Source organism: Lepidochelys kempii, chromosome 4 (assembly GCF_965140265.1).
Source record: "Lepidochelys kempii isolate rLepKem1 chromosome 4, rLepKem1.hap2, whole genome shotgun sequence".
NCBI classification, from domain to species: domain Eukaryota; kingdom Metazoa; phylum Chordata; order Testudines; family Cheloniidae; genus Lepidochelys; species Lepidochelys kempii.
Window position 1 is genome coordinate 88,632,155 of NC_133259.1, and position 22,756 is coordinate 88,654,910.

Consider the following 22,756-nt stretch of genomic DNA (forward strand, 5'->3'; position numbering starts at 1 on the left):
GCATACGTGTACAACCGGGATCAGGCATGAAAGTGAAGATACTTTGCTAGGGATACCACGCAAGGAAGGGCAACTAGAAATATAGTGCTGAACCACAGATCTGCTGCTTTTACAATGAACTGCATGCCATACTTGATGAAGACCTGTCAAGGTTCCTTCCCCACTCTGAACTCTAGGGTACAGATGTGGGGACCTGCATGAAAACCTCCTAAGCTTACTTTTACCAGCTTAGGTTAAACTTCCCCAAGGTATAAACTATTTTACCTTTTGCTCTTGGACTTTCGCTGCCACCACCAAACGTCTAACCGGGTTTATTATTGGGAAAGAGCCGTTTGGAAACGTCTTTCCCCCCAAAATCCTCCCAACCCTTGCACCCCACTTCCTGGGGAAGGTTTGGTAAAAATCCTCACCAATTTTCATAGGTGACCACAGACCCAATCCCTTGGGTCTTAAGAACAATGAAAAAGCATTCAGTTTCCGAAAAGAAGAACTTTAATAGAAGTAAAAAAGAATCACCTCTGTAAAATCAGGATGGTAAATACCTTACAGGGTAATTAGATTCAAAACATAGAGAATCCCTCTAGGCAAAACCTTAAGTTACAAAAAGACACAAGGACAGGAATATCCATTCCTTTCAGTACAGCTTATTTCCTCCGCCATTTAAAGAAATCATAATCGAACGCATATCTAGTTAGATTACTTACTAAATTCTAAGACTCCATTCCTGTTCTGCCCCCGGGAAAAGCATCACCCAGACATACACAGACCCTTTGTTTTCCCCCCCCCTCCAGCTTTGAAAGTATCTTGTCTCCTCATTGGTCATTGTGGTGAGGTGCCAGCAAGGTTATCCTAGCTTCTTAACCCTTTACAGGTGAAAGGGTTTTTCCTCTGGCCAGGAGGGATTTTAAACGTGTTTACCCCTCCCTTTATATGAATGACAAGACCCCTGCTCTGAATAGCAAGAAGGGGGAGAGGAGATGAGGTGGGGGACTCTAACCATACTGTGAGCCCGCGCCTCCGCAGGAGTCTAGCCAGTCCTGCCAGGCAAGTGTGGATGAGCGGAGATCGGGGAAGGGAGATCGGGTAAGTGTGTGCTGCATTTTTCCTTACAATGTTTTTTTTGCTTTTCCTTCCTCTCCCACTCCCCCTCTGTCATTTACAGTTGGCCCCTGTCCCATCCGAAAGTGCATGAGACAAAAGTATTGACTTTTTTCATTGTTTTACTGGTATACTGTGAGAAATTATAAAGTTAGGAAGTAAATTTGAAACAAATTTTTGAACAGTACTATGGCAGGCCAATTTCACGATCCACATCAGTTCAGTGTCCTGTGCTCAGGTAGAGGTAGAGTCGGCATTTGCTTCTGTTGGGCTAGGTGAGGGGCCATGTGGTGCATATTGTTTATGTGAATAGGGATGTATATTTTTATCTTCCTGAGAGTTCAAGATGGCACTTTCATGGAGATACTCAGAAATCTTTGGGAGAGGATTGAAAAGGATGGCAGTCTTATTTCTTCCTCCTTAGGAGGACACTTTCCCATGCTACTCTGCAATGTATTTGGCTGGCACCATCGCAGGAAACAGGCTAGCAGCATACAGGTCACGTGGCTTCAGGATGCCAGTAGCAGCTGAGTTCTCTGTGCTTTTGTGACCCTCAGGAGTGAGAAAGACAACATTCATTATCTGGGGGAGTTGGGGGGAGTGCCAGTAATTACAATAAAAAGAACGAGGAGTACTTGTGACACCTTAGAGACTAACACATTTATTTGGGCAGAAGCTTTCATGGGCTAAAACCCACTTCATCAGCTGCATGGAGAGGAAAATACAGTAGGAAGATATATATACAGAGAACATGAAAAGGTGGGTGTTGCCATACCAACTCTAACGAGACAATTACGGTGAACTATTATCAGCAGGAGAAAAAAAACTTTGTAGTGATAATCAAGATGGCCCATTTCAAACAGTTGACAAGAAGGTGTCAGTAACAGTAGGGGGGGGGAATTAGCATGGGGAAATAGTTTTGTTTGTGTAATTACCCATCCACTCCCAGTCTTTATTCAAGCCTAATTTGATGGTGTCCAGTTTGCAAATTAATTCCAGTTCTGCAATTTCTCGTTGGAGTCTGTTTTTGAAGGTTTTTTTGTTGAAGAATTGCCACTTTTAGGTCTGTAATTGAGTGTCCAGGGAGGTTGAAGTGTTCTCCAACTGGTTTTTGAATGTTATAATTCTTGACGTCTGACTTGTGTCCATTTATTCTTTTGCGTAGAGACTGCCCGATTTGGCCAGTGTACATGGCAGAGGGGCATTGCTAGATGCCGTCATGTGCCAGAAAACAAAATATTGAATAGTTGCTTGTTAGTTGTGCACCATCCCTCCTATGCAATGAATGAGGCAAAGGTCCCGGGGAAGAAAATGTGGTCATGTAATTAAAGATTATTACAAAGCATCTGTGCAAGGGGACTGAATTAAGGTTGCACAGTGCATGGCTTCGCAACCTTAACAGTGTTCATTTAATATAGCTTTTGGTGTATAATACTTCATATATACTCCACATTTAATGTATGTATAGGAATGCCATTTCCTATTTTTTTTAAGGAGTTATTATTTGGAATCACTGTTTCAAAAGCTAACTTCTGTAACCACTACTTGTTTATTTGTATAGTGGTCGCCTCATTGTGCTAGGCACTCTACACATGTACCTATGTGATCTTACTATAGTTACTTCTGTTTTCCCTCTTCCTTTGCTTCTGTGTGTTTTAAATTAGATTGTAACCAGGGGCATGCTTTTCTTTTTTTCCTGTTGTTCATATTACAGTAGTGCCTAGAAGCTCCAGTCAGGATCAGAGCCCCACTGTGCCAGACACTGTACACACATACATAATAAGAGACCGTTCCTCCCCTGAAGAGTTTATACCCTAAGTAGACAAGACAAATGGTAGGAGGGGAAATGGGCACTTGTAGTGAAGTGACTTGTCCAGGGCATTAGGTCAGTGGCAGAACTGGGAATAGAACCTATGTGTTGTCTTACGTACACATAGGTTATCTAGGACAATAAGACCTTGATCCCAAATGGGTCTTCTGCATGCTACTCTAATAAAAATAAAACCTCTAGGTGCTACCATTGCACAAATCATTAATAATAAAACTGTGAGCCAGAGTTGCAGGGTTCTATGCTTGTCTGCTCAGCTTTTTTCCTGCATGATTCTAGACAGATCAGTTAACTCTTATATCAGCTTATCTGTAAACTGCCTATAATAACTTACATACAGTAATGTTGCGGCTTGTTTGTAAAGCATTTAGAGATTCTTGGACAAAGGTCACCTATAAATACTATGCATTTTCCTTCATGATAATCAATGAATCATAGGAACTGGGATGAAAAAATTACTTACTTAGCAAGATAAACTAAATGTCCAGTGCCCTTCACTATCTTGGACTGAGTTGTAGACTTAAAATGATGTGTATGCATCCGCTTTCACAAACACATTCCCAGTTGCGTTACACATAGCAGCAACATTAAACACATACCTTTTCAATGTCTGTTTAAAGTCTAAAACAGTTTTTGCTGTCTGAATATTAAGAGCGTTCTACAACTCTGATCAAAATCCCTGTTCCAGAATATTTAAAGACCAACTCTTCCAAAATTACTAAGATTATAAAAGAAAAAGCAGTTTACAAAGCTCACTTTCTGTAGGTGAACAAATTTCAGTACCAATGAAATAGGATTTTGGAGGATCTGAGCATAAGATAAATAAACTTAAACCAATAACTGTTAAAAATTACAGCAATTGGACTTCCATCACTTTCTTCAGATGCTTATTAAGAGTTAATGAAAAAAGAGTTTAAAAAATGTTGAAGGATGATCAGTTTAAATGTTCATTTGCTCATTAGTTGTCCAGTTAATTCTAGGTATACACCTTTTAACCTCTTCCTAATCCAGTCCTCTCCATTTTTTCTTGTTCCATTCTTTACACGCTTTAAAGCAATGTGTTCCCTAGTGTGGTGGAGGTTTTGGGTCAAACTATACTAAGTTTTTTCTAAGCTTTCCTCCTAAGTCAACCCTCTTGTCTGTTCAGCATTTGTTGCAAGTCTCTGAAATATTTATAATGTGTTGATTTATGCTGTAGTGTTCAGACCAGATCATTGTAAAGTAGGTATGTTTTCACCATTGCCATATGCATACTGTGTGCAGTCCAAAATTACAAATGCTTTTTGTGTTACGATACTCTGAGCTTATACGTAGAGTAAATCTCTTTTTGGCATTATTTTCTTCCAAAGCCACATTGCCTTTCTTATACTGAATACCAATTTTGGATTATTAACTTGCAATATCCAGGTTGCATCTCACTTTATTCCCTGCCCACATTCCTAACCTCTCTAGGTCTCTCTCTATTATTTCTTTGTACCCTTGATTAATTCCTTTATTCTCTCTCCTTCCCAAGAAAAATTGTTTTACTTGGGCTGTAAATCTTGAATCTGAAGCTGTTCTTGATCATATAACCAGAGGTGGGCAAACTATGGCCCGCAGGCCACATTCGGCCTACGGGAACCTCTTACCCGGCCCCTGAGCTCCTGGGCCAGTAGGCTAGCCCCCAGCACCTCCCCTGCTGTTCCCCCTACCCTGCAGCCTCAACTCACTGTGTTGCTGGCGCAACGCTCTGGGCAGCAGGGCTGCGAGCTCTTGCCGGGCAGCACAGCTGCAGAGCCGCAACCTGACCCAGTGTTCTGTGCTGCGCCGTGGTGTGGCTGGGTCTAGCTGGGCAGCATAGCTGCCTGTCCTGGTGCTCTGGGAGGGGCACAGCCTCCCCTAACTGGCCCTCTATACAATTTCGGAAACCAGATGTGGCCCTCCAGCCAAAAAGTTTGCCTGCCCCTGATATAAACTAATAATATACCTGTGACAGAATACACCTCTGTATTCACATCCTCCACACTATTGTAATAATCTTGGTACAAAGTATGCCTTGTAAGGTATCAGTTGAAAATTTATAATTTGCTCTCAGGATTCTCCTGGTAAAATATGTCTGGCAATATTTTATGTGAAGCTGTAAGATCATAGAATCATAGAATATAAGGGTTGGAAGGGACCCCAGAAGGTCATCTAGTCCAACCCCCTGCTCAAAGCAGGACCAATTCCCAGTTAAATCATCCCAGCCAGGGCTTTGTCAAGCCTGACCTTAAAAACCTCTAAGGAAGGAGATTCTACCACCTCCCTAGGTAACGCATTCCAGTGTTTCACCACCCTCTTAGTGAAAAAGTTTTTCCTAATATCCAATCTAAACCTCCCCCACTGCAACTTGAGACCATTACTCCTCGTTCTGTCATCTGCTACCATTGAGAACAGTCTAGAGCCATCCTCTTTGGAACCCCATTTCAGGTAGTTGAAAGCAGCTATCAAATCCCCCCTCATTCTTCTCTTCTGCAGGCTAAACAATCCCAGCTCCCTCAGCCTCTCCTCATAACTCATGTGTTCCAGTCCCCTAATCATTTTTGTTGCCCTTCGCTGGACTCTCTCCAATTTATCCACATCCTTCTTGAAGTGTGGGGCCCAAAACTGGACACAGTACTCCAGATGAGGCCTCACCAATGTCGAATAGAGGGGAACGATCACGTCCCTCGATCTGCTTGCTATGCCCCTACTTATACATCCCAAAATGCCATTGGCCTTCTTGGCAACAAGGGCACACTGCTGACTCATATCCAGCTTCTCGTCCACTGTCACCCCTAGGTCCTTTTCCGCAGAACTGCTGCCTAGCCATTCGGTCCCTAGTCTGTAGCTGTGCATTGGGTTCTTCCGTCCTAAGTGCAGGACCCTGCACTTATCCTTATTGAACCTCATCAGATTCCTTTTGGCCCAATCTTCCAATTTGTCTAGGTCCTTCTGTATCCTATCCCTCCCCTCCAGCGTATCTACCACTCCTCCCAGTTTAGTATCATCCGCAAATTTGCTGAGAGTGCAATCCACACCATCCTCCAGATCATTTATGAAGATATTGAATAAAACCGGCCCCAGGACCGACCCTTGGGGCACTCCACTTGATACCGGCTGCCAACTAGACATGGAGCCATTGATCACTACCCGTTGAGCCCGACAATCTAGCCAGCTTTCTACCCACCTTATAGTGCATTCATCCAGCCCATACTTCCTTAACTTGCTGACAAGAATACTATGGGAGACCGTGTCAAAAGCTTTGCTAAAGTCAAGAAACAATACATCCACTGCTTTCCCTTCATCCACAGAACCAGTAATCTCATCATAAAAGGCGATTAGATTAGTCAGGCATGACCTTCCCTTGGTGAATCCATGCTGGCTGTTCCTGATCACTTTCCTCTCATGCAAGTGCTTCAGGATTGATTCTTTGAGGACCTGCTCCATGATTTTTCCAGGGACTGAGGTGAGGCTGACTGGCCTGTAGTTCCCAGGATCTTTTTTCTTCCCTTTTTTAAAGATTGGCACTACATTAGCCTTTTTCCAGTCATCCGGGACTTCCCCGGTTCGCCACGAGTTTTCAAAGATAATGGCCAGTGGCTCTGCAATCACAGCCGCCAATTCCTTCAGCACTCTCGGATGCAACTCGTCCGGCCCCATGGACTTGTGCACGTCCAGCTTTTCTAAATAGTCCCTAACCGCCTCTATCTCCACAGAGGGCTGGCCATCTCTTCCGCATTTTGTGATGCCCAGCGCAGCAGTCTGGGAGCTGACCTTGTTCGTGAAAACAGAGGCAAAAAAAGCATTGAGTACATTAGCTTTTTCCACATCCTCTGTCACTAGGTTGCCTCCCTCATTCAGTAAGGGGCCCACACATTCCTTGGCTTTCTTCTTGTTGCCAACATACCTGAAGAAACCCTTCTTGTTACTCTTGACATCTCTGGCTAGCTGCAGCTCCAGGTGCGATTTGGCCCTCCTGATAACATTCCTACATGCTCCTGTATGATGAGGATAACACATGTTCCAAACCTCACAGGTGTGCCCAGGCAGAAGTTAGGTCTGTCCTAAACAAAAGAAGGTTCTTGCCTTAATTTGCATTTAAGCAGTAAACCGAGTCATCAGGCAGGGAGGGAAAACAAAGGAAATTCAAACAGGTGGGGGAAAAACCCAGCAGGGACTATCCTTTTATGTAGACTCTCCGTCTCCTGGGTTTCAGCTAGAAATTTCACAAGGGAGACTGGAACTATAAAAAGAAGGAACAAACACCCCTTTCTTTCTCTCCCTGCCCATCCCATTCTCTGCACCTGAGAAGGCAAAGGTAACTGCTGTTGGACTTTGGGGGAGGGGTCCTAACCTGAAAAGTTTAGTCAGTAATCTGGCTGCCCAGAGATGAGAGGGTTTTTTTTAAGTAGATATTAGTAAGCATTTTATCTTTATTTTTCTTGTAACCATTTCTGGGTTTTATGCCTCATTATTTATACTCACTTAAAATCTCTTTCTTAAGCTTGTGTTACTGTTTTTTATCTAATCCAGCATGTTTAAATTGAAGTGTCTGGGCAACTATTTAAGTTAATAAACTAGCATATGATTCCTTTAATGTCTGGCTTGTCCCTCCAGGATTCGCCACTTGATGTGTAGATGGTGCAGCCAGTGACGCAATGGCAAGTGACTGGTGCTGGTCAATAAACCTGACTCCCCTTGGGAATTCCTAATGGCGCCCAAGTGTGGGGTAATGGAACACCCTGGGTGAAAGAAATGTCCCCAGAAAAGTGGATGAGCCAGAATCCTGTTGGTCAATGGTACCAACATTACTGGGACCAGATCCATTTAGAAAAGGTGCGGTTGCGGATGCGATAATACGGGTGCTTAATTCAACTTGGAGCTTTCAAATTGTCTTGACCTTTGTCTTGCCATTTAAGTTCTGCCAAGAGAGAAGATAGAGGGCCTGTGGCAATCCCTTCCTTCTTTGTTTTGCTTAGGCTTACTCACTGAGGGTCTGTGCTCGCTCCTCGTGGTGGGGAAGGACCCAGACATTTGACAGAAGCTCAGATGTTCAAGTAGGGGAAGATCTGCTGCTCGTACTTTGGGCTCTTCTCCCACACTACTGTCAAGCACTGGCTGTTTTCATCGTGTTTTCTTTCATCTGTCAAGACATTGGATGTCCATGTAGATTCCCTTAAAGGAATAATGGACTTAATAGACTGGTACTGTCCAGGAGAGGGCTGGGCAGTACAGGACATACATTTCTGGGGGAAGATCTGGGACCAGTCATGTGTTGGGAGCACTCTGCAGTATAACCATGGCTAGTGAGATCCAGTGTGTAGCTGGCAGATTGCAGTTACATACAGACACTCAGAGTGTGGCCTGCATGCTGCAAGGCTGTTTGTAAGCGATCCAGGTTAGAGCTGCTACAGCAAAGCATTGCAAGCACCCAAGGTTGCAGGGCAGTGATGACACAGCTCCCCACTAGTTTGAATTGTGCCATGGTATGTCACAATAGCTTGATTTTATAATAGATTTTATGAAAGATGCTATCTTATTGTTTTATAAGGTAAGTAATTACAAAAGCTAAAAGTTTAAAAGACAGCAGGCAAATTAATTAAGCTGCATAGACAAGGGATGATTTCAGAAGAGATTTGGAGAGGTAAAAGCGAAGGAAAGCTGTTTCAGATGTTCTTGCCTCTTCCTCATCGCTTTGTATACATGTTTGTTTGTGTCATGCTACTCTAGGAGTGCACCTGTGCTGCTGCTCGTGCACAAAACCATTTTCCCAGTAGGAGCAGCAAAGTGAAACAGATCTTTTTTAGATACATTTTGATGTTTCTGCTGTGGAAGCACAATGAACAGGATATACAGCAGTACAATCACTGTCTTCCCACAGGCACGGGGAAATGTTGTATTTCCCTGCAGTTAAATGCCTTGGTCATAATTACTGGGGCTGGTGTGCCTATCACAGTGAGGAGGAAATACAGTTAGTTCAAAATGTGTGTACTAGGGTGTAGAGAACTAATGACCTGAGAAAATAGTCTCCTAATTCCTAATCAGGATTTAAGGAACAAAAGAAGAAACTGGTTCCAAATAATCCATTCCAGGGTTAATACTTGCCCTAATGGATTATTAAAGGAGGTGAGAGAAACACAGATGAACTACTTTCATGAGAGGGAGAAACAGAGGGCTTGTCTACATACACAAAGATTTAATGCACAGCAAGCTGGGTTTTGAATGTACAATATACTAGCCTGCTGTGTGCTGTCTGTGTGGACCCTGCAGTAAAAGGACCATAGTGCTCTTTGACATATTGCTGTTAGAGATTTGCTGACTGGAAACCAAGATAGGAAGTACTGGAGGCAAAGGTTTGCCCTGTCTCTGGTTGTCTACGCTTAAAAATTTTAATGGCCGTATCTGTGCCAACCTAAGCCCTGGTGTAGACCTAGCTAGATTGACAGAAGAATTCTTCTGTTGACCTACGAATCTCCGCTCGAGGAGCGGATTACTTACAGTGATGGAAGAACTTCTTCCATAACTGTAGGAAGCATCTACAATATAGTGCTGCAGCACCGTAGTGTGGACATGGCCTAAAATATGTGAAAAGAATGTGGCCAGAGATTTGTGTTCTTCTTGTTGAACAAGATCCCTGTATGTGGTGGGGTTTGTTCTTGGTTATTTGCTTAACCAAGGGCTCCTGTGCACTTTCCCAGTCCTCAGATTCTGGCTGTGTCAGTTACCCCAGTAGTGTGTGTTGTGCAGAAGTTAAAGGGCAGAAAGAAGTGTTTGAAATTGTAAAATTGGATAGTTTTATTGATAACTTATCACTTCTCCTTAACAAATGTAGAGATGAAAAATGAATAAAGAAGTCATGCTAAAACTTTGTGGCTAGTTATTTCACAGTGGCATAAAATTTAAAGGCAACATATTTAATGCAAATAAAAACTTCAGATATATCTGAATTCCTTTCCAGCATTAAGACAGAATTGCCACCAAGTTGTGTGGCTGATTTTTGCATTGAAATCCATCAAGTACAGAAGGAAAGTTCTGAAAGAATAAGAATTTATTATATTTGTCTTTCATGTTAACTGTATGTCTAGTCTTTGTTTTGAGAACTGCTTCATGAAATGCTCGGTTTCTTTTTTGCAGTTGCTGAAACTGAAAGGAGTAGTGGAGCCAGTACTTTAATTTTGCGTGGAGCTTTTGGAAAATTATTGTAATGCTGTAAATCAGAATCTCAGTTAAGTTCGGTGAGTGTCTATGGATATTTTCATTATCCTGGCCATATAAGGAGTACAAAGAGTTACTCATGCATTGGGATTTAGTCTTGTAGTTTACAACATTGAGACAAGACTCTATCGTTTAGCCCAAAAATCTTGTGATCTAATTGATAGGTTTTTATATTAACATTATTTTTTCCCATAGATGTTAGTTTATTTTAAGCAATTTTATAAATGCGATTACTCTTGGGTTAAATAGTTTTGTATGCCCTATAGGGATTTAATTCAATACCTTCTGTACTAGGTTTGAATACAGTACTTCCTCCATAGTTTAGCAGGAGCATAGAATAAAATTTCCATATGGGTTTCACTCTAGTTCTGCTGCTCATGGTAGTACCACTGGGAAGTTCTCCAGGAGCCTCATAAAATATGGGGTACCTCAGTCCTATGCTAAACTGAAACCCCTGCATCCTTGATCTCATTTTTTTATTTACTTTGAGTAGGGTTAGCACTGGATTTTGAGACCAGTTTAAGGGACTGAATTTACCAGGACTAAAGATTTGACTCAGTGTGCACTGGTATGGACTAATAAGAATACCAGTCATTTTTTTCATTCTTTGTTGCTCCAGTCTATGAATTACAAAGTAAAATTGCCAAGATCTCTGATGCCTTAGCTGAAGGGATCTGAAATCTTGACAGTTTCACTTTACTGTTGGCATGTGTAGCAGAGCTGTAAGAAGGGGAAAGAAATTGTGGGAGGGGGAACAAGAAGTAAGGAAAATGGGCTGCAGGTAGGATGAGCAAATCGCAAGAGTGAAATATCAGGATACATTGGGATAGCTGGGGGCGGGGAAAAAAAGATCCACAGGTGCACAACCCTGACCGGAGCCATGAGAGGGGGTGCACAGCCCTAGGAAACTGCAAGAGGGGTGTACGGCCCCTGCTGCAGCCCTCACCACAAGCCATGGGGCAAGGACTCAAGGACTCATGGCCCCAGCTCCAGCCCCCAGCAGAAGCCACTGGGCCAGGGGCACAGGTTTCTCCTCCCTCCCAGTGCCCTTCCCCACAGCCCCACCACCACAACTCAGCAGTGCCCCACACAGACCCCCAGTGCCCTGACACACACAGATCTCCCCCACTGTCTAGCACCCCAAAACACACAAGCCTCCCCCACTGCCCAGCGCCCTCCACACCCTCACAGCCCAGCACCCCCCCCCACACACACACACACACCTCCCAGACACTCACTCCATCACAACCTGCCCCCTTCCCTGGCCGCACTCACCAGCCCTGCTGGGAGGTCTCTGGCTCCTAAGGTCAGAGCTGTGAGGGGGGTCTCCAGACTGTCCACATGCTGCGCACGCCACAAGCACGAGCTCCGTGGCTCCCATTGGCTGGGAAAAGCGCCAATGGGAGCTGCTGGAGCTGTGCAGCGAGGCTTGCAGGTGCCAGCAGCGTGCAGAGAGCCCCCTGCCACGGCCCTAAGAGCCAGAGGGAGGTGGAGAGTCCCAGCAGTGCTTACCTGGGGTGGCTCCCAGGAAGCATCCAGCAGGTCCCTCTGGCTCCTAGGGTCGGGTGTGTGGGGTGAGGGGAAGGGCTCTCTGCCTGCTGCCAGCGCCTGCAAGCCCTGTCCCCGCAGCTCTGATTGGTCAGGCGGGAGCTGGTACAGCACGCGGAGACCCCCTCTGCCTCTGTGCCCACGGCCACCCGCACAGCAGGCTTCTGCCGGTGGGCGGGCACGCTCACCGCCGGGAGCTGCCCCAGGAAGCGCCATCACGCCAGCCCCAGGACTTTGGCGATGATGGTGAGTGGTCCATCCCCAATAGCGGGACAAAGACCCGATGTGCGGTCGGGACATGGGATAAATGGTTTAAAATCAGGACTGTCCCAATAATATTGAGACGTCTGGTCACTTTTGCTGCAGGGGAAGTAAGAAGGGTCATAATATTTAGTGAAGAAACAAGGATAGAAAAATGTGAAAAGACATGGGAGGGGAGACATGGGAGGGGGTGAGGGTAAAGATAAAGAAACTGCTGTAGTAGTAGTGGTGGGTATCCTAATGTTCTTGACTCGTGATTTTTTTCCTGCCACTGGGTTCTGAAAGAAGCCTAGCTCAAAGGGGGAGGTATATCTATTTTGTGATAGCCACTAGAGTACAATATACTAAAGAAATGTTACCTCTGCCATCTACAACACCTAATTTTCTTTGAAATACATGTTTAAAAAAGCCACATTGAATCCTTTATGCTCTCATAGTATTTCCAGTGTATCAGGCACCTGTTTAATTAATCTCCTTTGCAAAGACATACTGTAAGGTTGTTTACTTTTCAAAGTCATGAATGAAGGTACTGAGGTGAAAATTCAGAATCTATTTGCGTATTTCCCCATTGCTAGGTTCATCATTGGTGCTATGAAGTCTTTGTTTGCTTTTCAGAAATCTTTTCTTATTTGAATACTTTTGACCTACTTTAAATCTCAGCATTAACATGCTTCACTCAAAATATGCATGTTCCCTACAATCCTCTCCTGTTGCCATCCTCAAGGAGGTGGAAGAATATTGTAAGGCATAAATTAACAGTGAGAGTAGCTAACCATTGGAACAACTTTCCAGTGGTTGTGGAGGATTCTCCATCACTGGCAATAATTATTTCTGGGAAGTTCTTTGACCCTTTGTTATGCAGGAAGTAAAACAAGATGATCATGTTCCCTTCTGTCCTTTGAATGTATGAATGTAAAAAGTAGGGTGAATAAAAATTATTTAAAAATTAAAACAGTTTTTAAATGTACATAATGGATTTTAATTTAAATTATAAAAATTGAAGTAATTGTAATTTACATAGTATTGGTTTGCTTCTTTACATTTTATAGTCTTAAGTTGCTAAAATAGATATTTTACACTTGTTTCTTTAGTTTCCTAATTTTTAGTCAGACTTTAGATTTTATTTTTTTTTCTTAATTTCACATCTAAAATGCTCATCTGTGCTAAAAAAGACAAGTCTAGGGCCTCACTGCCATCTTTACTATGAGAACAATACAAACAGCCCCTGATGTATTTGAGCCAACACATTGAACTTTCATGTGTCAATAAAGTTGAAATTCTTCAACTGGGCTTTAGTCCTCCCCGAGGTTGAAGTCAGTGGGACTTGTACTCCGAAGGTCAGTTAGGTGCCTTTGAAACTCTCAGTCTCAAATGCCTAAATATGAGCATCATGTTAAGCTCCTTGTTTTTAAACTCTGGCCTCTGTGTGTGTGTGTATATAAGTTCATAGTGACTTTGTTAGTATTCTGAAAGTCCAAGCTTTTCATTGTTTGCACTGAAATAATTTTATTTTGAAGTGGTAAAATGTTATGCCACAAAGTAGTTTTTAATAAACCTTTAGCCTGTGCTGCTGGAAATCCTTGTGCTTAAATAAGACTACTCTTGCACACGTTTACACTGAGGCTTTGTCGATATAACTTTGCTGCAGAAAGCTCAACACTTCTCGTCGAGGTGATTTTATTTTGTCAGCAAAGCAAAAGAGTTTTGTTGGCAGAAGGAGCATTGCAGTGTATACACCTCCACATTTTTGTCGATGAAACTTGATATTTGTTGACAAAATTGTGTAGTGTAAACAAGGCCTAAATAAGCTATTCGTCAATTAGCACATAGACTCAACAGCTAATTTACACAATTTTTTCATGGTTTTCTGATAAATCCTCTAGTGGTTGGAGTCCTGTTTTTTTTATTTTGTTGCCAGCGTTAAGTAGAGTAACAGCAGGCTCTGCACTTTATTGGTGGCATCACTGAAACCTCATTCACAGTGTTTTAAGATAAGGTATATTCTACTGAGCCGAAATACATACTTTTTCAAAAAGAAAACTTCTTTCTACTTTTCCTTCTATACAGCTGACCCTTGTTAGAGAGTCGAACTCCAAATATTGTCTGTATGGATGCCTGTTTGTGGGGTGCTTATGTCCTCTAATTTTATAAATAGCAATGACCACTGACACAGCATGTGAGATCCAGGCATTTTCAGGACCTTCCATAGTGCTGGATTATTTGATTCAATTGGCAAACTGGGAAGCAGAATAGGGAATGGATTCAAACCTATTATTTACCAAAATAAAAAGTATGAACTGTAAAATAGTCTAATACAATTTTGTTTTAAATCCAAACATGTTAGAGTTGGTAGTTATCTTAGTGTTTGGCTTCGCTAATTTTAATATCTTCAATAGCGATCTGGAAAGAGAGGATAACAGCATGCTACTGAAAGTTGCTGGTGCTAAATTGGGAGATGTTGAGAACTTGAGAGGATAGAGGTAACACAGAGCAGCCTAGGGAAGTTAGAAATATGGAGAAGAAGCTTTAAACTGGATATTTAGACTGGAAATATGCGAGCAGTATGTGAGTTTTGGGGTGATGGTGGTAGAAATAAGTCATTCTATGAGAAACCTGGAAAGTGGTACTGCTGAAAGACTTAAGAGGGACTGAACAGCAAACTAAATATAGACATTGCAGCTCCTCAACTGGTCAACATGATTAGGCATTACATGCTTGAGGCTTCAGCTTGAAGAAATAAGGGGGTGATAGTCCCTATGTGACTAACTATGAGAGCTCATTAGTAATTTTACTTTTGTTATATTGTCTTCTGGTCTAAAATCAAGAAACGTTTTCTTCTGGTTTAAAATCAAGACTAAAACTTTCCATGCTTGAATTAAAATTTGAGAAATTGCTACTTTATTGATTACATGCATTTTAAAGGCACCCATTACTGTGGTATCGGGGCACACGATGCATGGCTTCAAGTCAAGTTAAGATTTCCCAATAAAAAGTACTGGAGTAATACACCCAATCTTCCTCAGTTTAACTTAAAACCAGAAAACATAAAGAACTGATCAGTCAGCTAAGGGCCCTGGGTTTCATAACTTGCCATCTGTGTAATGCCTGGAGAAAGAGACTGGCCAAGGTTTTGCTTTAAATACAATTCGCATGGGAGCAAATTCCTGACATGGAAACCTGCATCAGAGCAAGTTATGGCGGGCTTATGATGGAATACAGAATATAACCTTCAGCTTTGCTATCCTGAATGCAACAATTTTCATTTTTGTTTTGTGAAGGCAAGAAGGGGAGTTCTCCCTTGCTCTATCCAGTTGCAGGTGCTAGGGAGTCAAATGTTCAGCTATTGAAGTTTTTGTTTAATTATGACTTCCTGTTTTTATAACAGGTAGCTGTAGTGGGAGGGAAGTGGAAAAATCCTGTGACAGCCACGAGTTTTAGAAAAGTAAGTTTTTCATTTTGTCATATTTTTTTAGTTTTATAAGAAATAATAGTAAGTTATAACTGGTCAAATACAGAAGTGTATAATAGAGCTACATTGTTTTCTCTTCCTTGAGTATATTTTAAATGTAGGTTTTCCAGAGTTTATTCACTGGGTTTTTTTTCCACCCCTCCTGTCCTTCCACTGTCTTGGATAGTGTGAGGCTTCTAATTCTTCGACACTGCCACAATGGAGCCCCAATTCAGGCCAGGCCAAATGCATTGCCTCTGGCTCAGCAGTAAGAAAAAATGTTTGCAACACAGAATTACACAGAGTAGCTGCTGCTCGAGAAAGGCACAGAGTTAAGTTATCACTTGCAGGGAAAGGGCTGAATTGCTGAAAGACACCCTTTCTTCCCCACCCCTTCCAGCCTCGTAATTAGAGGACAGCTGATTCTAAAAAACTGAGGTTCCACAGTGATGATTTGGATGGGCAGGTTGTCATAAAAGTGGAGTCTCAATTCAATTCCCTGCCCAGACTCTTTCAGGCTCTCACTGACGGAAGAGCTGAGGAGGCAGTGCAAACTGTCCACTCTCCACAAGCACTTAGGTAGCCATTCAGTTGTGTGTGATTCACCTGCATGCAAAGAGTTAAGCATCAGAAGCAGTTATAACAATGTACAATCCTAGAGATTTAAAAACCTCAACCACTGTAAAAGAATCCCATTAAACAGGCCCTTATTTACATATGTTTGCATTTCTACAAATGGAGTAATCAAGTTTCAGATTAAGTCTTAAATTCCTTCAATAGCACAGTTTAATACTGTACTTGAGTGATGCAGGATGCATCTACTATTCTGTTCTTGTAGAATCTGTTAGCTACATTTCAGGAACCTTACAAATTACATTGCCAGAGTCCTCCACTAGCCTTAGGATTAATGCATCCTTTCATTGCAGGTACATAGCTCCACAGTGGTGTGCTTTATGTAGATGAATACCATATAAAAATATATACTGACCATATTAAAATATGCAAAACTCAGGCTGACCTGTTACTAAGTAGAGATAGCAGCTCATGTCAGCGTGTACACATTGCATTAATGCTCTGCTTTCTGCATAGGTTCCCCATTAAATATAGAGTTCAGTTCCAGGTTTGTGTCCTGATATTCAAAGCCTTCTGAGACTGGCCCTAGCTATCATCTCTCCCTCCACAAATATGAGTTCCCTGATTGATGTGTTCCACTGAAATGATGAAATTATTAAACAGGGAAGAATAAATGTGAAACTGATTACTTTCAGAACTAAATACAGAACTCATTTAAATCTATTTAGCTTTCCCTCAGTAAGTTCTTCTCTCTCTCTCACTCTCACCCACCCACTCACAAACAAAAATCCCTAAAAACAAACCAAGCTAATTCTCTACATGCGGGAAGGAAGAAAGTGGGAGATACAGATCTCTAATTTAGAATACTTGGAAGGCTCTCTTACAGTGTGCTTCTAGTAAGCAAAGATGGTAATATGTGGCTACTAGCACTATATGAGTTAATGAGTTAATGTGTTTGTAAAAAAATGCGTGCTCAGCATCACATAGGAACTCTTGAATGGCAGAGCAGGGATAGAGGGTTAAGAAAATTGTGTGCTTGACTTTGCAATCTTTACATTCTTTTAACATAGAGGTTATTATGTAACTTCCTAAGTCACAATGAAATCATGTTACAGACAAGAGAGATAGATAGCGTCTATATTGGTTTTATTTCTGGGCACCTCAAAACCAGAGAGAGAGTGACAAATTGGAGGCAATACAGGGATGATGAAACACAGTGATAAATGGGTTGCAGAGACTGACTTGGAATAAAGGACTTGCAAGAAATTTGTGTTTAGCTTAGCAAAAGCAATTAACAAAATGATGTAAACATTTTCAGGTATTCTAAATGTGTAAGCACCAAAGGGGGAGAGGAAATGTTTAACATGCAGCAAGGAATAACAGGGTGAAATTGAGCTAAGTAAAACTCAGGTTGAATATTAGTGAGGGAGGAGTGAATGAGGGGATTCAGGACTAGAAGACTGTGGCTATGTCTATACTACAGTTTATGTCAGCATAATTTATGTTGCTCAGGGCATGAATAAACCACCCCCCTGAGCGACATAAGTTACGCCAACATAAGCACCAGCGTGAACAGTACTATGTCAGAGGGAGCGCTTCTCCCGCCGATATAGATACCGCTGCTCACGGAGGTAGTTTTATTATGCCAACGGGAGACCTCTGCCCTGTCAGCACAGAGCATCTTCATGAGACGCCACAGCAATGGCGCAGCTATGCCACTGATACAAATTAAAAAGCAGCTTTTTGCTCACCAGTAGTACCCAAAAATACATAAACATCCCTAGCGTTCCTGTTGTAAATAGTGTTTGTGTTGTAATGGTTAGATCAGGAGGTATTGTGTAACTGCAGAGTATTGTTCTTGAGAACAGTTTTGATTTTTTAAAAATCATGGAGGATTAGCAGTAAAAAAGTCCTATTAGATCATTAGTCAGTTCCTTGATCGTATTAGGATTGTGGCACAGAGACCGTTAAGTACTAAAATATTAATGATCTGCCCCTGTTTTCAGAAATACTTACTAAACCTAACAAGTTGGAAAACTGGGAGACGTGCAGATTCTGTCAGAAAACTAAATTCTGTTTTCTGTGATCTTTCCTGGGTGTAATTCTTTGGCCTAATGTTATATAAGACTAGGTGATTATAATTGTTTTCCCTTCTGGTCTTAAAATCTATGGAATTTATGAAGAAGTTGTTTGTAAAATCAGTCTCTGTATATAATATTGTTTACAAAATAAGATTAAAAATTCACTGCCTCTTTAAAGTATTTAGTGAATTTAGTGATATAGGAAAAATACTCAATTGACTGCCCTGGAGACTTAAGTTCTTTGTCCACACAACAGATATATAGGGCAGGTAGAGGCAATGCAAGCTTCCCTACACTGCTTCAGCAGTTTCTCAGTTCTGTCCTGAAGGGACTGGTGCTAGGAGTGAGATGATAGCTCAACCTGCAGACCTTGTTCCATCTTTGAACTCACTTCTGTGAATCAGTGGTACCAATGTTAGTACCAGTTGTGGAGGTAGAACTCTCCTGTGGTTGCTAATACTTTCCATATAGATATCTGCCCCACACTCATGTCGTATAAACTTTCATTATTATCTTGGGCAGTAATGCTGGTGACTCTGTAAGTGCTTTAAAGACTCAATATCTCATTTCTTTTGGCCACCCAGGTATGTCTGTGCTGCAGTTGGGAGCATGCCTCTGAGCCCGGATAAACAGACACATACTAGCTCGTTAAAAATAGCAGCATCAACATTGTGACACAGGTGGCAGCTCAGGCTAGTTGCCAAAGTACAAATCCATCCAATGCTCTGGGTCCATACTATGGTGGCTAGCCTGTGCCACCATCCATGCCACAATGTTGACACTGCTATTTTTAATGTGTTAGCTCAAGCAGAGTTGGCATGTGTCTGTCTGTCCAGGCTGGGAGGCACGCTTCCAACAGCCGTGTAGATGTACCCCTCGTCACTCACTGTCTACCTTTGCTCTGCAGGTCAGCATGAGGTAGAAATGTTATAGTGTTGCCAACTCTCATGATTTTACTGCAAGTTTCAGTGTTGTTTTTCTTAAAGCCCCAGCTGCTGGAATCAGGAGATTGCATGAGAATCTCAGCTTTAATTAAAAAAATAAGTTTCTATCCCTTACGATTGCAGAGAAAAGTTTGAAAATGTTGCTTGAATATACTCTAAAGGCTTAGAATCTAGAAGGCAAATAAAATAACCTAATATGTTTTAAAAATCTGATGGTTTTTGGAGACTGTCATGACCTGTGAACATTGTGACCTGGCAATACTTATGTGTAGGCATCCAGATCTTTCTGCAAGCTTTTACGTGCATGCTATTTTCTACTTACGAGAGCTATGTGGTTTTATTTTCAAAAAGCTTTTCCACTGTATTTAGCTTTTTTCTTACTTTCATTTAAACTTGCATATGTTCAGTTACCACTTATGAAATAGTCAAAAGTTTTTTTCCTCCTTTCTCCAAATTCCCTCTTCAATGTTCCTTTAACTTCCTTTTTATTATACTCTTTTTAGACATTGTGAAATGTAGCTCTGTACTGTTTAACCTCCGTGTATTCTCTGCAGTAGATGTCCTGCATGTGCAGCTTGTAGAGCTGTAAAATTTTCCTCATTAGAGCTGTCACAACTTGTGGAAGGGTTGGCAAAGCCCGCCTGCTCTGAACAGTTTAAAAACATAGGCTTCATATTACAGTCTCTGTAATCTAGATTTCAACAAGTCTCTTTGTAACTGTTAATGTTTATACTTGTCAAACTGAACAAAACTGTCTAAATGTGAGATGAGGGTTTAACCACCTTACCAAAAAAAGTAGGTCAATGGGCCAGCAGGTTATTAGGCCAGAGAAGAATGAGCGGGTTCACTGAGTCATGCTGTGTAGTTGTTTTTCTTCTTTTGGCAGAACGCTCTGCTCTGCTTTAATTTCATGTTTTTTTTACCAGTGTTTTTTTTAACCAGTTAAACACTTCCAGTAGAAACAGGGAGAGGAGCAATCATTACCTTTTTAATTAAACTAAAACATACTACTTGTACATTTTACTTTCCTAAGAATAATAACTCTTAAACCTTTAGCAAAAAATACAAGTTCAGTACTTCTCGCTTTAGAGAAAATGAACTTTTTTCTTATAACCCAGAATACATTATAACATTAAATATAAGGCATTGGAGTGAAAATGACAGAAAACAGTGGTAAACCATTCATTGTATAGTGAAGAAATCAAAACATTCTGTCAGTGTGGCCAATAGCTGAGGCAGGGAGAAATATGGTATGGCAAGGGAGGAGAGATGTGTGTTTAGATAACTTTGAAAAGTGATGCAAAGTGGCACTGAGTGCTGTTTTAGACAATGGGAACTGTAGAAGAGAATGCATTAAAACCAAAAATGATTGTATGGAGAGACTGAAAGGTGGTGATTGCTAGATTAGAAAAGGGGAGCATGAAAGGGAGTAGAGACTAGATCTAGGAGGTAGGTTTGGAATAAGTACTTAAAAAGAAAGTAATATTAGACTTTATTTTGAAAAGAAAAGGGGGAGCCAGTGGCTGTGATTGAGGTAGCAGGAGTGATGTAGCTGCGTTTCTCTGTGAGTGAGTGAGCAGCATTCTGAACATTGTGGAGTCTCGAGAACAGTGATTTGATGAAACCAGAGACGAACTGAGGTAATCAGTAGGAAAAGGGATGTAGACATGAATAAAAAACAGTAGAGAAGGAGTTGAGGGAGTGGTATAGACAAATGCTGCTTCAGGATTAACAATAGGGAGATTTAGAGACTTAGGCGATGTGGGAGACGGAAGGTTTGAGTCAAGGATGACACCACGATTACAAATAGAGGTAAATAGGAGGTCTTAGTCAAGCCAAACAAAGTTTCAGAGTAATCCTCTTGCTGAAGAGAAGCACTTCTGTTTTTGACACATTGAGAAGTACTCCTTTTCTTTTTGTGATATTTCTGTAATTCATCAGGCAGAACGTTACATTTATAAATGATATATCATAATAGTACTTTACTAGTAATCGGAATAAATGATGGCTATAAATATTGCATTTGAATACTAGTGACCTGCAGAATTCCAGTCATTTCCAGTTGTTCTAACTTTTTTCCTTTTTGATTCTTTACAGTGCAGAGTTTGATGCCCCTCTGTAGAAGAGGATATATTTAAACCCACATTCATCTGAAGGATCAGTGTTTATCCTAAATATCACGGTTTAACATCCCAAAAAGTATAAGAGGTAAAGAAAGTGTTGCTGTAATTATGAGCTACAGTGTTGTAATTTGGATCCTGTGATTTCTTATTAACTATATTAGGGATCTGTTCCTGTTGTCAAGGAAGTTAATGGACTTGGTTCCAAAAAGGTATAGAGCCCTCAGTCGCATAGGGCTTGAGCTAAAGCCCATTAAAGTCAATGGGAGTCTCTTCATTGATTTCAATGGGCTTTGGTTCAGGCCCATACAATTCAATAAGAATTGAGGGTGCTCAGCACCTTGCAAAACTGGACTTAGAGGGAGCAGGAGCAGGCCTTAAAGAGAGAAGCAAATGTCTATTGTTTTTTCTGTGGCTTTTGTGTACTTGGAATTTCGGTACCGTACTTATGCTGCTAATTTTGACATAAAAACTGGGCACACCCAGTAAGGTGAAATTGGTAATCTAACAATATTAAATGTACTTTGCTGTTATGGAAATAGTGATTCTGACTTCTGATTCTGTTTATTGAAAAGGTCAGTCTTGTTCCAGGTGAAGTCCTTTTCTGCTTTGCTATTCTCGCATTTGTTTCTTTTGAAAATTAATGGAATGTTATATAATTTGATATTCTAAAAATTAATAGATCTTTGATGCATATAGTAAATGTTGAATACCAGATTTGTTTTGAAGACTAATTTTGCGATTGTTACTAGCACATGCAGTGGACAAGCTAAAGGAAAATATATTTACAATTTTCCAGCTTTTGTCAAGTGAAGGCCTAAGGATATTAGTTCTGTCTCTTTGAACACTACATTTATCTCATGTCATTAAACTCTGGAAGTAGCTTGCATCAGATGTGAACGACATGTAGTGAGACAGAATAATATCAACCAGTTTATAATAATAATGTAAAAATCGGGAGGGGATGTGACCTCATGTGCCCCCCATGCATCGCCTCTGGTTTCTGCCCAGTGGTGTGGGGGGGCGGGTCTTGGAGCTTCAGCCCTGTGGGGCACAGCTGCCAGGGCGTGGCTTTCAAACTTCTGAAGATTGTTGTATGTGCCTCGGAGGGTCCCTAAGTTTGACCACTCCTGCCTCATCATGACAGATTGAACTCCTTGAGTCTATTTAGTTTAATGAAGAGAATGTTAAGGGATGGCTTGATTACAGTCTATAAGTACGTATATGGGGAGCAAGAGAAAGGTATAACACGATGTGATGGCTGGAAGTTGAAGCTAGACAAATTCATAAGGCATTTGTTTTTAACAGTGAGAGTAATTAACCATTTGGGCAATTTACCAAGGGTCCATCACTGACTATTTTTAAATAAAGATTGGATGTTTTTCTAAAAGATCTGCTCCAGGAATTATTTTGGGGAAGTTCTGTGGCTTGTGTTATACAGGAGGTCAAACTAGATGATTACAATGGTCCTTCTGACCTGAGAATCTGTGAATCATTAAGGCTATGATTTTAGCATGGAGGCCACAGATTTCAAGGTAAATTGTGAATTTTATTTAAGTCTGTGACCCCCATCAGTGCTGGTTCTTGTGGGTCAGGATCCCTGCTCTGGTCACATGTTTGCACCATCACTCAGGTTTAGT

At 41.4% G+C, this 22,756-nt stretch overlaps 1 protein-coding gene across 11 annotated transcripts in view; it reads left to right on the forward strand.

Annotated features, from left to right (window-relative positions):
- Positions 1-22,756, forward strand: part of CLOCK (clock circadian regulator) — a 97,944-nt gene that overhangs the window by 19,991 nt on the left and 55,197 nt on the right. For 5 of the 11 annotated variants that reach the window (XM_073341996.1, XM_073341994.1, XM_073342005.1 and 2 more), the window contains exons 2-4: positions 10,061-10,161; positions 15,336-15,392; positions 21,094-21,204. The gene's annotated coding sequence lies outside the window, so the exon portion shown is untranslated. The remainder of the gene's footprint in view (positions 1-10,060; positions 10,162-15,335; positions 15,393-21,093; positions 21,205-22,756) is intronic. The other 6 variants (XM_073341999.1, XM_073341998.1, XM_073341995.1 and 3 more) reach the window with 3 other exon arrangements.